The sequence below is a fragment of the Alligator mississippiensis genome, chromosome 2 (assembly GCF_030867095.1).
Source record: "Alligator mississippiensis isolate rAllMis1 chromosome 2, rAllMis1, whole genome shotgun sequence".
Classification (NCBI taxonomy): Eukaryota; Metazoa; Chordata; order Crocodylia; family Alligatoridae; genus Alligator; species Alligator mississippiensis.
Window position 1 is genome coordinate 139,407,991 of NC_081825.1, and position 9,287 is coordinate 139,417,277.

Genomic DNA, 9,287 nt, shown 5'->3' on the forward strand with positions numbered 1-9,287 from the left:
ACAGAGGCAGAAAGGGATCTCGGAGTCATTATTGACTCCAAGATGAACATGAGCCGCCAATGCCAGACCACAGCCAGCAAGGCCAGCCATACCTTGTCATGTATCCAAAGGTGCATCTCAAGCCTGTCCAGAGAGGTGATACTCCCCCTCTATGCGACTTTGGTCAGGCCGCAGTTGGAGTACTGTGTCCAGTTCTGGGTGCCGCAATTCAAAATGGATGTGGCCAGCCTGGAGAGGGTTCGGAGGAGGGCCACCCACTTGGTGAGAGGGCAGCAGAACAGGCCCTACGAGGAGACACTGAAGGACCAGAACCTGTTCAGCCTTAGCAAGAGGAGGCTGAGGGGGGAACCTGGTGGTTGCCTACAAGCTCGTCAAGGGGGATCAACAGCAAATAGGCAGAGCTCTTTTCTCCCCAACACCACCTGGGGTGGCGAGGAACAATGGTCATAAGCTGATGGAGAACAGGTTTAGGTTGGAGATCAGAAGGCAATATTTTACAGTTAGGGTGGCCAAAATCTGGAACCAGCTTCCCAGGAAAATGGTCCTCGCCCCTACCTTGGGCATATTCAAGAGGAGGTTGGATGATCACCTGTCTGGGGTCTTGTGAACCCAGCATTCATTCCTGCCTGTGGCAGAGGGTCAGGCTAGATGATCTGTTCAGGTCCCTCCTGACCCGAGCTACTATGAAACTATGAAACCACCATGGTTGGAGCTAGCACCACTTCTCTTGGAAGTTGGTTCCAGATCCTAGCCACCCTGACATTGAAGTAGTGCCTCCTGATATCTAGCCTGAATCTACCCTCTGCCAGCTTGTGACCGTTACTTCTTATCATTCCTGGTAGTGCTCGGGGGAACAGGGACTCTCCCAATGCCTGCTGGTCCCCCCTGACACATCCAAACATGTCTTGAAGGCGTTCAAAGTAGGTGCTTGAACCACTTCTGGCGGCAGTCTATTCCAAAGCTTGTGGGCTCAGACAGTAAAGAAGTTCTTCCTTTTGTCCAGCCTGAATCATTTGCGGAGCAGTTTATGACTGTTCAATCTTGTCATCCCTTGGGGCACTCTGGTGAATAGTCATTCCCCTAGATCCTGGGTATTTATGCCAACAGCACCGTGATATTTTCACAGCACCCTAGTATTTCAAGAAGAAATTCCCAGTGTCCATGATAATTGGAGTTCAAGCTATGGGGCAGCAGGTTACCTCACTCTACAGCTGAACTCCATTAGTGCTACAACTTCAGAAGCGTAGTGTGTTAGTAGTGATAAAAAGGTACTATAGCATCTACCTATTTCTAGAGCAGAAAACAAAAGTCTGTGGCCTGATTTTTCTTCTAGTCTGATGTAAATCGGAAACAACCTCTACGATACAGGCCTATCAGTTGCTTTGTGTACTGCTATGATAAGAGTCAGCTGTTTTTCTACTAAGAATACTACTTTAAAAATTGACCACGCTATAGTGTTTCATCAGTCCATACGCAGAACAGGCACATAAACTAAGCAAATCTTTTCATAAACAACCGTAACACCCCAATTAAAGCTCCATACTGTCTATGGTTTATAAAACAACTTTACCTAAGTAGGCTAATGCCTTGTGTATATCATAGTTCATACTGAATTGTAGATTGCCTGGTTTCTTTTGGCATGTCTGGTTGTGAGTGCTGGAAGCACAGGGCTGTGATGATTAGGTTCCCACATCCAAATATACTTAGAAGGATGTCCCTGGCTATTGTGTTCCTGAGTGTTTAATCAAGAATAGGTTACCTTCTGTAAAAGGCATTTGACTCCATAAACCAACAGGTTAAGTTCAACCATCTTTATTTGATAATGAAAATAAATCACAGTTTAGAATGCAAACACATGACACATTTATACCAGTGTCATCTGCCTGTACACCAGCTTACACAGTGTGAATGCCAGTCCGTTCTGGAGTAAAGGTGACCTAGAAAAATCAGGTGTAACTCTACAGCTGCGTAAGTTTTTTTCTGTATAGGTGGTCTTGTGTCTGCAGAGGTACAATTTCATTGTGGGATACCAAACAGGTTCTCAGCAACTCCACACTGTCTGGTGATGAGGCACTGTAATATCACCTACTGTGCACAGCTACAACAGGAGAGTTGGACACCGATGTGGATTACATCCATGTAAACGTGTCATGTGTCCACACCCCTAACCACTAAACTTATTCAGGACAGTTTGTTAGTATAGACATGAGAAGTTCCTTAGCTTAACTGTTTCAGAAAGCTTGCAGGATCATTAGGTAAAATTATTTGGCTGTAATAGAATATGTTAGTTTCAGTGTCATTCCAGCCTTTAGAATGAGACAGATCAATGGTATTGAGCTAGCTAGCTGAAATTGTTCTGCATTCCCAGGGATGTAGCTCAGGAAAGAGACAGGAAAATGAAATGTTGCTTCTTTGCCTGACTCATGCCACCAAGGCTGTGGCATGCTACTGCAGAAAACCTAGTTTATGATATGTCTGCCACTACACTGAAAAGTAGGCCATATGTTACAACGTATCGCACCATAACTACACAGTGTTGCAGCAATCTATATTGATCAGGTTCACAGTATTATTGGGCTCTTTGATAGATAGGATCAGAGGTATGCTAAGCTGTTTGAGACCTACAGATTCAGCCAAAAAAAATTTATGCTGCTCACACCTTGCTTATATTACTTACTGTTTGTTACAGTTACACAGGATAATGAAACAGTTAAGAAACATGCTTGCAGTAGATAGCCTGAACAAGGTATGCCGTAGATTACAGAAGGTATCATTCAAACAGCAAGAAAAAACTCATGCAAATAATAATTAATGAATGTTAGTGAGAGGCATTGGTATAAAAACACTGCTTACACCCACAACTACTACCCCAAATCCACCAAGATAAAGAAATATACTCTAAGTAAGTGATGCTGCGCTTAGGTGACACAGCAGTATGCAGCTACTTTTTAGGATATCAGTAATTATTATGCAAAGGTCAGCCACACTCTGAACACTTGTATTACCTGTTAGCCTATTCATCAAGCAAGGGTTACAAAATATATTATCCCTAGTTCACCCTGTCCCTGCTAGTAACTCTTTTCTGTGCTACTTTTAAATAAACTTTGTTTTTCAGTGTCATGGGACTCAATCATGTAGAGAAGCTATAAGAGTAGCTACCTAATATTACTTGATTATATGGGATAAGAAAGAAGAAAGGTGAAATGTTATAACTTGGGGGGGGGGGGGGATCAAAGAATGCTTCGTTCATACAAATTAAGAAAATTAATCCAGCCAGGAGAAGAGTTTATCTATCTATGAAGGAGCAATTAATGTGACTGAATATACTCCAACTCAGTTTGAGCCAGAGTAAACTAATCCCAACATCACCATATGCATATGCATTTAAGCACAATAATTTGCTGGTGCTGGATACTCCTTGTATCTGATGGGTCTATCTGGCAATGCAGGAAATTACGCTACTGCACCCTAATTGCTGGCACATGTAGATAGTGATGCTTTACTGTGCAGCAAATTAGTCTGCTGCACAGGAAAGCATGTCCTGTAGATGCTCCCACTGTGTCTAAAATTGTATTTGTTTGTCTAGCTTCATCTATTGTTTTTTTTTTCAGCTTCCCTTGTTGAATTTCTTTTTGTCTGTTTGTTTGCAGAATATTATCTTCTCAGTTCTGTAGTAAATCAATGAGTTGATTATACAGTAAAACCAGTACAATAAGCTTAATGAACTCTTGCCTTTACCATTTTCCTTCACCTATTCAATAAGGACACACTTCAAAGTACAAGCACTCACACTGAAAACACAGTCCTTTAAACTTCCTTTAAATGCAGAGTCTCTTTATAAGTAAAGTCTTTTGTCAGCCATGTGTCTTCTTCATACTTAAAGTTCTCTCTTTTCCACAACCCTATTTCTTTTTCTGCTCTGGCTTAATTTAAGAAGGAAAAGATTTACAATTTGCTAGTTCAGAATCCAAGAATAGAGAAGATCTCAGGTAAAATACTCAGAGACTTCTTTATGATTCACTGGGCATGTCTACATGTGCCCTGACTCTGCATTTGGTACTGCACAGTCATTTGGTACTTGGTAAAGTTAATGACTGTGCAGTACCCACCAGTACTGCTCAGTCCCAGCAGGTCACAGTTATTTTTAGATGCTACGTTGCTGTAGCGATGAGGTAAAGCAGCATAGCTCATCACTATGGTAATGTAGCATTGGCATCATGGTTTGTGCCCACAGATACTACATTGCCATAGTGTCTTGTGTAGGTGTGCCCCCGATATGTTGGTACAGATAGGAAAAATGAAGGAAGTAAAAGAGCTTTAAAGCAAGGAAGCCATAAAAATATGTCAAGTTCTCACATAACAGTGTGGTTCTACATAAAACTAAAAAAAATAATTAAACACACTTTTATACTTATAAAGCTATCTTTTCTATATAGATTGCAGGTTGTGTTCATACTATGCAAAGCATAGGGTTGAGAATCACTCAGGTCTTTGATCACTGATGGAAAATCATAGTAATACAACTATGTCAGTTCCACCTCTACCCTCTGCTGTATCCCAGACCCTAGAAGTTTATTAAGTGAAATCTATACTCCATTTAAATTAGTGGGAAAATTCCCTTTGACTTCCATGGGCCAAGATTTTGTACATCCATCACTATATGGCAGGTAGTGATCCAGTAGCTATGCTTCCAGGTTGAAGTCAATGCAAAGGCTGGAAGGGACTTATATGATAATTTAACTCAATTTCTTGTATAATACAGGCCTGAAAATTGTGTCCAGAGATTCCTCTATATATTATAGCTAGAGGCTCTATTTGGAGAGACTTGTTTTACCTTTGCAAACAGAAGAGAAATCACCACAGCCTTTGGTAGGTAATTCCAATAAATAACTACTGTCACTGATAACTGGGCTTTGTTTCAGGCCCCTTGTACTGAGCACTAAGCAAAGTGAAAAGAAATGTTATAGATTCTGACATGCACATATATTTAGTTCAGCATATACATACAAAATAAAAATGCTGAGTGCAACATGGTGTTTTGCTGATTCTAATTTGTTACCAGCATGTCTGTCCCAGTACTTAACCATGGCATATCTAGAAGTGATGAGACCAGGGATGCTTTTGCAACTACTGGTTGGCTCCATTTGAACATCAATAGTGATTTTGCTAACAAAAACGTTCTTCCCAAAGGCTTTGCCAAATAGCTTTTTGCTTTGAATGGCTAAACCTTGTAAGCAGCTTTATTTAAATAAAAGTGGGCATAATAAGTTAAGTGAAAAATCAAAGAAACTGAATTGTTCAAGTAGATGTATAAAAACAGTGTGGCAGAAAATCAAACTGTGCCTTCTTCTTGCTTTCCTATTGATTTTAAGGAAAAGCAGCAGCAGTTTGTTTGCCTGGTTTTCTTGCTCATAAATTCTCCATTTTCCTTAATGATTAAAACCCTGCTCCATCACAAAGGACCTCATTTTATATATGGACACTGTAAAGCCTTGGAATAAAGTCAGCTCCTCCCACCAACAAAGCACTTATTTGAGACCTTTCATTCTCCCTGGGATCATATCAAACTCATCAAAGCCTTTGTCCCATGCCAAAAAGCACCATTTGTTCTGAAGGATGGATGAGCACTTTCTCCTAGTGTTTGGCATCTATATTACATAAAATATTTAGAAGGTATTGTGTAAAAGGTAAATGACTTACCAGTAATTGTCCCACTATCTCAGAGTCAATCTGCAGTCAGCAGCTACATTGATCACAACATGGGAGAGACAGGATATTGGTTGTGTCTTTGCCCAGTAGGAAGAATCACAATATTTGAAAACCTTCAGTTAGAAGCAGCAAATGATGAATCATTTGCAGAAGAAATGGAATTTCACCTAGAAATGTGGAAAGCCACAGAAGTCCTCTTTTTATCTGGTCCCCTCATCTCTGAGCTCATCCTTTGCCCATTTACAATGGTGACAGAAGCAGGCAGATTTAATTAAGACCTTAAACTTGAAGTTGGTCTAATTATTGGTTTCTAATTATTGGATTTTTTTTTTTTTACTTTCTATCTTTTTTTTTGTATTTGATTGTTTCTTTTAATGAGTTCTAATAATACTGCTCTGCTACAAAAGCAGTGTTGACTGGCTATAAGCAAATTTCCCATTATTCTTTGCAGAATGGATAATTGCCTGGCTTATATTTCATCAGAAATCATGGCAGCTCCTTCTCCATTCACCCCAGTTTTTAATGGGGGTTACATATGCAGGTTCTCCTTTGTACAAATAGGTAGTTAGATTTTGAAGGAATTGCAGGGGCCCAAATCTCAGTAGAACCCTTTGGACACTATCATAATGTAGATGTTTACCATCACTATTACAGCACAGCATCTGTAACAAGCACCATGCATTAGCATAGCAGCCTCTCTTCCATAGCCACATAGAAAATTACACCTGAAAACAATGTACCTTTAGGTATATTAAGGGCATGTCTACACATGATGCTTTAATGTGCATTAGCCTAAGTTAATGCACATTAAAAATGGCAAATTTAGGCTAATCACTCCTAAATTTGATACCTGCAAATTCAGGTATCAAACTTATGCGTGAATAATTAAAACACATGAATGCAGATGTAGACACTTCAAAGTAAATTAAAACTGTATGTGTGTGGACTGACTTGGGACTAACTTGAGGCCCAAGTCAGTCCACACTCAGCATTAATGTGCTTTAACGCCTACACATGTAGACACCTGCCTGAGCCCACTTAATGTGCATTAAGCTAATGCACATTAAGTTTAGGCACACTTAAATGCATGTGTAGACATGCCCTAAGCCATTCAGTACTCGAGCAAACTTCTCAGAAATGTTCAATTGTGTTTTGCCCAAATTATAGGACAGTAAAGGAGAAAACTGGATGTATGAATGTGAAATAAACCATGCAATCAAGAGAAGATGTAACTGCCTTCTTGCACAGCATTTCTTCTCCAGTGCTTGTCTGTACTGCAGTAAGAGGTATGATTGCTGCAGTAGTAGGCTCAGCTAGTTCAGGTAACAATAGCACTGAAGATACAGTAGCTCAGACTTCAGTGGAGGCTGTACAAGCCTGTTGGGGGCTCTGTGAATATATTTGGGTAAGCAACCAGTGACAAGTATGGGCTGGGAAGACTTTTTTGATTGGTATCCAAGCTAGCTGGGTTAAAGCTAGTGCAGGTATGCTTGAGAAGGCAGTACTCACATCTCCTGATTTGCAGTGTCGACATCATTTATAGAAAGAAAAAAAACTAAGAAAGAAATTTGGTTCAGTACCCAGAACTGGACATTTTTCCTTCCTTAAATACTCATTGCTTTCCATCATGTATGCTTTCCATCTCTTGTACTCTTATGTAGTTCCACTGTAGCGTTCCTCTGACATCTCATTGGTCATAGAAAGTAGAATGAGGTAACTGAAAAATATTATTCCCTAGCCATGGTCAGTATCTGGCAATTTCTGTATTTCTATTCTCTTGTCATTATTAAAACAATTGTTTGGATAAATATCTTAATTCCTTAGGCATTCATCTGCTCAAGCTTCTTTATTCCCTTGTTTAAATTATGATCTTTGGTTTGTGACATTAAAATTAATTGCTGTGGAGATGATGATGATGTTGCAGAGGGTTCTGATTTCAGGAGAAAAATTGGCAGCAAGGGTAAATGAACTGTAAAGGAAGAAAGGATCTCATCTTTATAACAAAGCCCTTAGGAATAGAAAGGAAAGGGAAGAAGAAACAGAAAAGAGATGATGAACTAGTAGAACTGATTCCATGTGGGTTTGGTTTTTTTTAAGTTTTTCGTGGAGCAACCGTGAAGACTTGCAGAAGCAATTTCTTCAGCATTAAAAAATAAAGCTTTAATCATCAACCATGTATAATGGGGACAATTTTCTTCTTTAAACCAGTTTTCTGTTTGTGAAAAGAATTGAACTAAACCTTATGCCAATAATTATAGTCAAGAATTTATAAAAGAGAAACCTGAAGTTCACCCTTAAGTCTGTATTTAGTAGCTGACCAAATATTCAAAAGAGTTGAGCACTCAGGAGCTACTAGAGGTCATGTCCACACATGGTGTGGATGTTTGGTTCTTCAGGGACAGTAGCGGTGGCACACCTTGTGTCGCCTTCACTGTTCCTGGGGAAGACCTATGCCATATGCCCTCTGGTGCATGGCAAGTTTTTGCAGAGGCAGTAGGGGAGGTGTAAATGAGTGAGACAAAACTCACAGCATGGAGGGCTGGCAGGGCTACAGCTGGAGACTGGAAGGGAAGGAAAATACTCACCCCACTTCCAGAGTAGTGTCTCGCTCAGGATTGTAGGAGGGAGGCTGCCCGAAGGTATTTCCGGCCCCGGAGAGGGACAGAAAGGAGTCAGTTCCCTGCAGGCCGCAGGGAGAGAGGAGCGGCTGAGCATCCCGGCAGGCAAGGGCTGCGTAACTTGCCAAAGGAATGCTGCAGGAGTGACCCTGAGCAGGAGACCTGCACACAGGCAGCTGGTGATAATCTCCAGAGCAGAGCTGCAGCTGAGGATCCTGAGAGAGGGAGTCCACAAGGCCTGTGATAATCTCTGGAGTGCAGTTTTCAACAGAGGATCTGGAGGAGGGCCTGAGAGAAAACTACAGTTACAGGTAGAGCCTTCCTGTACATGGGGGAGACCCCAAGGAGACTGTGAATGTTCATAGGGGTGCAGGGCAGGCTGGAACATTACAAAGACTGTACTAAGGGATTTTCTTGATCATTGCGATTGGGATGCTGAGAACCTGATCCCAGGTAAAAGGGAACATAGACGGAGCCCAACAAGGAGGCTGAGAACAGCAGGGATTTTCTTTAGGTTTTTTTTTTTTTCTTTTTTTGGGGGGAGGGGAGGTGTTTGCCTTTTCTTTTGATATTTGAGCAGAGGCCAAGACCAGCCCTGGAGGGGTATACCTAATCAAGACCAAAGGTCACCCTGGGGTAGAGGGCCAAATAAAACCACAACAGGCAGCACTGTGACCTGGCTGCAGAAGAATTTTGTGAGTACCATCTGGAGAGGCTAGGCTGCGGTAAAGGGGAGGTTTGGAGCCGCACAGAAGAAACGGGGATCGAGACCAGACAGGATCACTGTGGGCAGTGCCTCCTGGGAATCTATTTCATCAAAGTCATGGCAGGCGAGAAAACATAAGACCAACTTCCTGGCAGACCAGGTGATCCAAAGTTGAGGTCCACCCTGTCACTGCCTGTAGGGAGACAAGCTCAGGGCAGTGGTAGCTCAGGGCAACACTTAGAGCTGTCACAGGA